This window comes from Helianthus annuus, chromosome 5, assembly GCF_002127325.2.
Source record: "Helianthus annuus cultivar XRQ/B chromosome 5, HanXRQr2.0-SUNRISE, whole genome shotgun sequence".
In the NCBI taxonomy this organism is placed as follows: Eukaryota; Viridiplantae; Streptophyta; class Magnoliopsida; order Asterales; family Asteraceae; genus Helianthus; species Helianthus annuus.
Window position 1 is genome coordinate 125,004,646 of NC_035437.2, and position 7,684 is coordinate 125,012,329.

Here is a 7,684-nt window from a genome sequence, read left to right on the forward strand (position 1 = left end):
AGTAGTGCGCAACGTGTGTTAGTTTAATAGTTTTGTTTGTTATTTTCGGGTTTACGCTGGTTGTGTTTAGTGTGCAGGTACTTCAGGTGTATGCATACTAGAGGCTCTCAAAGGTCATCACCGCTATCGTTTGATCCGGAAATTGAAAGAACGCTACGACAAAACCGAGTTTTAGTGCGAGAAAACAAAATTATTGGTTCACCTACTTCACCCATTACACCGAGAAACATCATGGCTGATTCTCAGATTCCACCTACAATCAGTCAAACAACCTCATCCTTTACACCTGCTTCCACTCAACCATCACCAAACACTACATTACCTAATACCACTGCTGAATTTACACCAACCAACTCCACTCAACCAATCACCACTCAAAATGAGCCTACCATCACTTACGATCCATCCACCACAATCCCACCATTATCTCACTTCTTTCCCCCAACTACGGGTCAATCATCATCTACCTTTACAATTGCACCCAATTCAACTGTTGTGCATACTACTTCATCTTTTAGACCACAACAACAACAGTCGGGTTTTCAGTATTCGACCATTCCATTTGGGCAAACTTCAGGAATTCAAGGGGGTGGTTATGATGAGGGATTCGAAGACTTTGAGGGGTATGAAGATGATGGGTACGGTTATGGAGATTATGGTGATCAAGGGGATTTTGGGTATGTTCAAAGTCAATCTCAAGGGATGGCGAGTGTTGGTGGAATGCAACAACAACAACTTATACCGCAACACATTCGGCCAAGACCACAAGGGCCAACAATCCAACAACCTATTCCATTGCAACAAGTTAGGCCACAACATGTACACCCACAATTTCAAAGGCCAAATCAATACCCACCGATGCCCCAACAACCAATTGCACCACAAGGGCCTATACCAAGACCAATGGGTCCTATTCGTCCAAGGGGTCGATTGGGTGTTCCAAGAAGGCATCTTAGGGAACAAGCAAGGGGAATAGAGGCACATTTCAGGCCAATCATTACTCAAAACCCTTCACCGGTGGTTATTCCTCACAACAACCAAGGGAGAACTTTTGAAGTAAGAACAAACTCGTTGCAAAGTTTACCGAAGTACAAAGGGTTAGCAACGGAGGAGCCGTATTTCCATCTAGAGGCCTATGACTCAATTTGCAACACTTTTGGGAGTCAAGGTTTTTCGGCAGATGAAGTCAAGTTAGTCTTATTTCAGTTTTCTTTGGAGGATAAGGCAAAGAAGTGGTTCTACACTTTGCCTTCGGCATCAATATATACATGGGGGGAGATGCAACAAACCTTTTTGGATGAATTCTACACCGCCCAAAAGACCAATGATGCGCGGAAGGGATTGAGAAGCTTTCAACAACAACACGGTGAGATGTTTCATGAGGCGTTTGAGCGTTTTAACATGATGATTAAAAACTGCCCTCATCATGGAATTGAGTTATGGGAGTTGATGAACGCCTTTCATGAGGGGTTGAGTGCCGAAGACGCGCGTGATCTAATGTCTATCACCGGAGGGACATTTGGAACGAACTATGAAAATGAAGATTGGGAGTTTTTGGAAAGCATGGCAACTACATCAAAAAGGAAAGCCCAAGCTTCAAGAAGAGCCCGACCTACCACTAACCGGCCACAAGTGCATGCCATAGATGACGGTAATGTTCAAACTACTAACCAAATTTATGATGTGTGTGCTTTTTGTAATGAGATAGGTCATGCGGCTGAAAATTGCCAAGGGATGTTGGAAGGGCAATACGAGGAGGTCCATGCGGTTCAAGGTCAAGATCAAGGAGGAGGTGGTAGGAACTACAACAACATGAATTCTAATACCTACCACCCCGGATTGAGGAACCACCCGAACTTTCGATATGGAAACTCGTCAAATCAAGCCAACCCGAATTTCCAAGGAAACCAAGGATTTCAAAGGCAATATCAAACGGGTCAAAGCTCTTCGGGTGGAAATGAGATGATGGAGATGTTGAAGGCGATGCAAAATGAAATGCAACGAATGAACCAACGTGATGAGGTTCGGATGCAAAAAGACGAGGTTCGTGACAAAAGCATCCAATCGTTGACCACTCAAATGGGTCAACTTGCAAGTGACGTGGCGATGTTAAAGAAAGCAAAAGGCCAGCTACCGAGTGATACGGTGCCAAATCCCAAGAACACAAAAAGCATTAACATCAATGTGGTAAGCACCGTTCCAAATAACGAATTTAATGAAAAATTGCTAACTTCTTCGTATAAAGTGAATGCAGGTTTGAAAAAAGATAACGAAGTCGAGAATGATAAAGAGTGTGAAGCGCCAATCGTGCCTATCCGTGTGGGAAAATTAAAAATCCCTCACGCATTGTTGGACTACGGGGCAAGCATGAGTGTGCTACCAAGCGATTTATACGATATGTACGACTTTGGTCCACTTGAAGGTATAGACACCATGGTGAGCTTGGCGGATGGAAGTTGGAGGCGTCCACGGGGAATGGTTAGGAATGTTAAGATTCAGTTGGGAGAGTTTGAATACCCGGTGGATTTTCTAGTTTTGGACTATGCTTCTACCAACATGGCATCACAACAAAGGGTAATTTTAGGTCGACCGTTTCTCTATACGGCAAATGCTCAAATCGATTGTAGAGAAGGAATCATTACTATGACCGAAAAGAATCGTAAGTTGTCATTTGATGTTCAAACTAAGGTGATTAGTTACGATTTTATTGTGGTGAAGGATAGCGGGTTTAGTGAAAAGGTGTTACCACAAATGAGAAAAAAGCACCCACCGGACCGTGAAGAAACACATATGGGTTCAAGCAGGAGTGTATTTGATTACCCACCGAGTCAAAATGAGACGGAGGCATTTTGTCCAAAGACAAGCTACAGTGGGGGAGGTGATAGGAACCGATTCTTTGAGCCACCATAAATGGGGGTGGCACGGTCTGGCTGAAGACGCGAAACTTAGCGCTGCTCGGGAGGCAACCCGAGGTTTTTCACTGATCTTGTTATTTCTTTAGTTTTCTTTGTTTCAGGGCCATGGCAACACTCAAGTGTGGGGAAGATGTGCGGATATTTGCATAAAGGTGGTGAAAGGAAATTGGATCATTTACAATATCTGTTGTGCCAAACTTTACCAGGTCAATGTACTTTTTCCTTAGACTTGTCATGTTCTTTAGCTTTGAAATATTGTTAGTTTATTAGTTTGCTTTTGTTTATTAAAAAAAAAGAAAAACATAAAAAAATTATAAAATGAAAAATCCAAAAAGAAATTTGGGGTTTGAGATTTAAGCTTTTGTTGATGTTGAATGAATTTTTAGTGATCAAAGCCCTCAAAGCCATACATTGGGACAATGTATCCCAAGTGTGGGGATGGGGGGAATTTTTGAGAATTTTAAAAAATTTTTTGTGAAGCTAAGCGAAAATTGTCAAAATTTGAAAACTTGATATTGTTTCATTTGACACACCGACACCCATTCCTAGTCTTTTCTTGGTGAGGATTTGAGCCACACATGATTGTTATTGATATTTCATTGTTTGAGTGGCGGTGTGCGTTGTGTGTTAATAGAATTTGTGTACGAATTCTTGTTAAATCCTAGAATTAGCATGCTTTTGAAAATGATAGGGGACTTTTAGGTAGCCTCGTCTAGATGTGTGAGAGTGTGGGAATTGGGGATTGGACCTCATACGTTACATATATGAGCTTGGTATTGTGAGGGGTGGGGGTTTGGTCCTTAGGAAGCCATGTTGAGCCTTAGACCATTCGATTGTGACCCGAGCCTACTTCCTACAAAAATTTTACCCTTTTGAGATGACCCGGTTTAGGAGATTTAGTATGTAGTATTGATGTTCTTGTATATATTGTTGAGTTTGATGTGAAAAAAAAAAAAGAAAAAAAAAAGAAGAAGAAAGAAAAAGAAAAATATGAAAAATACAAAAAGAAGTATTTAGTTGCAATAGAGTGAGAATGTCAAGAAACTTTGTATTTATTTTTTGGTGTTTGCTTCGTAGTAGTAGACGTAAAAAAAAAACCGGGTCAAATCAATTAGCTCTTTCATATATATTCCACCATTTTCCTACCTTTACACCTAGCCTCGTTGCAACCCGCAAGTCCCTTTGATTCTAAAGCATGTTAGATATTTGTTAGGAGGAAACTTGATTTGTATACAAGCTTATTGTCGCACACACACACACGCATTGAGTGGTTTAGCATTATGTGCTAATATTTCTTGTCACCGAGAGTTTTGTGTGAGGGGTGTGTCTTGTGGTATGATTGAAGGTTAGTAAAATGATTATACATTTTAGCTTGGTTTGCATAATTGATCGTTTGTGGGTTTGAATAGTTGTTGAATGGGTTGCTTGGGACAAGCAACGGGTAAGTGTGGGGATGTGACGGGTGGTCTGTTGGACAACCCTTAAATGGTTTAAAAAGATTAAAATTCCATGCTTTACTTGGTTAATTGCTTGAACTTAGTAACTACGAGTGTTCGTGTGTTTTGCAGGTAAATCGCTTAATTCGGTTAAAAAGAACCGTAGGCTACGGTAGATATAAAAAGGCAGCAAGCACATGTGAAGAAGCAGGCATCACATCATGTGGTTTTAGGGTTTTGACAACATAATTATCATCCTAAAATCAACATATCATCATCATCTCGTGAGTTGGGTCTTGGAGTTGGTGAGAAAATACAAGACATCATGTGGCTTGACTTTCATGAAAGAATCAAATCATCAGCAATATCAATCATCATCACACAACATAAACCTCAACAACAATATTATCAAGTAACATGTGGGCCGCCAGCATGAGGCCACGTAGGGGACTTGGTAGATTATTTGGATTGGGCCGCCACTCAATTAATCATCATCATCAAAAGTGGGCGGCTGGGCTTATCTTTGATTGGGCCGCCATATACATAGAGAATTGTGGATCTCTTTAATTGGGCGGCAACATTATCATCACACATGGGGGCTGACATCTTATGATCAACACGTGAAGGAGCAGCTGACTTCTTTGGAGGTGATTCAAAATCAACAACAACAGTAATCAACATCAAGTCAATCACCTCCAACATCTTTATTATGTGAATGAAGTTTGGCGGCACATGTGGATTACAAGGAAAGTCAACAAGCAGCATAGTCACGTGGGGGATAAGTTATTATTAATTTTCAACAACACAAATCAATATCATCATCAACATATGCGACGGCAGAAGTGGCAGATCATCAACATCATGTGATCACAGAAACATCATCTCATCGCAAAAGGTAAAGGGCTGCTTGTTGGATCATTAGTGGACGGCAACATAGGACAAACATTGGGAACAGATGAAACAAAGTGAAACATTCAGGTTGTCACCGTAATTTACGGTCCTACCGTAAATTACGGTGGACCTGAAACCCATCATGTTGCCACCGTAAATCAGTACTTCTCCACCGTAACACTATTAAGTCCACCGTAATTTACGGTGGAGCCGTAAATTACGGTGGTTCCAGCGAGCCAATCCGTAACTGCCTCTTTAAATCAGTTTTTATGATGTCTTTTCACATATCCTCATCATTGACGGTTCTTGGACACTTTGGGGGCGAATTTGGAGCACTAGCTTGTTTTGTGAACATTTCCAATCATTCGGTTTGTGTTTTTAATCTTTATGAACATTAGATTGATGTTGATGATGATTCACCGAGCCATGTCCGGCTAAACTCTTCGGTGATCATCCTAGGTGGATGTTTCTAAGACTTTTGTGTGTTTAATTTCTGCATTTCTAGAATGATATCTTGCGTTGCTTGAATGTCATGGTGTATGTTTGATTGTTTGTAGTGTGTTAATCAGTATTACAATTTCTAGTCTCGATCGTACGTTCTTGGTGCCGTTGGCAACCGAGATATCACGGGAAGGGTTAGGGTTGGTTATTGGTTAATAGGTCATCGGGAAACAACCTCGCGTTATCTAATCCGAGTACTTTGTCCCCTTTTATCACTTCAATCACATATACACGAGTTATGTCTATGTAACTCTTTCTAGTGAAATTGCACACAACTGTTTAAAGAAACTGAAACCTAGGGTGATCATTGCTCTCTCCTAATTGTTTAAAACCAACTTTGATTTGACTTAGTTCTTAATTTAGTTTTCTAAAAACAACAATCCACAATCTTGAACTTTAGTTTTCTGCAATTTAGTTTAATTTTAGTTTAAATACAAAGCTATACAATCAACACATTTTCCACATACTCCCTGAGTTCGATACCCTACTACCGCTAACTACAGTTGTTTAGGGATTAAATTTGCGTGACCCACGACATCACGTCAAATTTTGGACCGTAATTTACGGTCCTAACCGTCAATGATGAGAACATTATTTTGGCGCCGTTGCCGGGGAGTAGTGCGCAACGTGTGTTAGTTTAATAGTTTTGTTTGTTATTTTCGGGTTTACGCTGGTTGTGTTTAGTGTGCAGGTACTTCAGGTGTATGCATACTAGAGGCTCTCAAAGGTCATCACCGCTATCGTTTGATCCGGAAATTGAAAGAACGCTACGACAAAACCGAGTTTTAGTGCGAGAAAACAAAATTATTGGTTCACCTACTTCACCCATTACACCGAGAAACATCATGGCTGATTCTCAGATTCCACCTACAATCAGTCAAACAACCTCATCCTTTACACCTACTTCCACTCAACCATCACCAAACACTACATTACCTAATACCACTGCTGAATTTACACCAACCAACTCCACTCAACCAATCACCACTCAAAATGAGCCTACCATCACTTACGATCCATCCACCACAATCCCACCATTATCTCACTTCTTTCCCCCAACTACGGGTCAATCATCATCTACCTTTACAATTGCACCCAATTCAACTGTTGTGCATACTACTTCATCTTTTAGACCACAACAACAACAGTCGGGTTTTCAGTATTCGACCATTCCATTTGGGCAAACTTCAGGTATTCAAGGGGGTGGTTATGATGAGGGATTCGAAGACTTTGAGGGGTATGAAGATGATGGGTACGGTTATGGAGATTATGGTGATCAAGGGGATTTTGGGTATGTTCAAAGTCAATCTCAAGGGATGGCGAGTGTTGGTGGAATGCAACAACAACAACTTATACCGCAACACATTCGGCCAAGACCACAAGGGCCAACAATCCAACAACCTATTCCATTGCAACAAGTTAGGCCACAACATGTACACCCACAATTTCAAAGGCCAAATCAATACCCACCGATGCCCCAACAACCAATTGCACCACAAGGGCCTATACCAAGACCAATGGGTCCTATTCGTCCAAGGGGTCGATTGGGTGTTCCAAGAAGGCATCTTAGGGAACAAGCAAGGGGAATAGAGGCACATTTCAGGCCAATCATTACTCAAAACCCTTCACCGGTGGTTATTCCTCACAACAACCAAGGGAGAACTTTTGAAGTAAGAACAAACTCGTTGCAAAGTTTACCGAAGTACAAAGGGTTAGCAACGGAGGAGCCGTATTTCCATCTAGAGGCCTATGACTCAATTTGCAACACTTTTGGGAGTCAAGGTTTTTCGGCAGATGAAGTCAAGTTAGTCTTATTTCAGTTTTCTTTGGAGGATAAGGCAAAGAAGTGGTTCTACACTTTGCCTTCGGCATCAATATATACATGGGGGGAGATGCAACAAACCTTTTTGGATGAATTCTACACCGCCCAAAAGACCAATG

At 41.2% G+C, this 7,684-nt stretch overlaps 1 non-coding gene across 1 annotated transcript; it reads right to left on the reverse strand.

The window, feature by feature from the left end:
- Positions 1–1,327: 1,327 nt before the first annotated feature.
- Positions 1,328–1,433, reverse strand: LOC118492810. The gene has a single exon (XR_004894812.1). It is a non-coding gene; the product is annotated as a small nucleolar RNA R71 (small nucleolar RNA).
- Between the last annotated feature and the right edge of the window lie 6,251 nt (positions 1,434–7,684).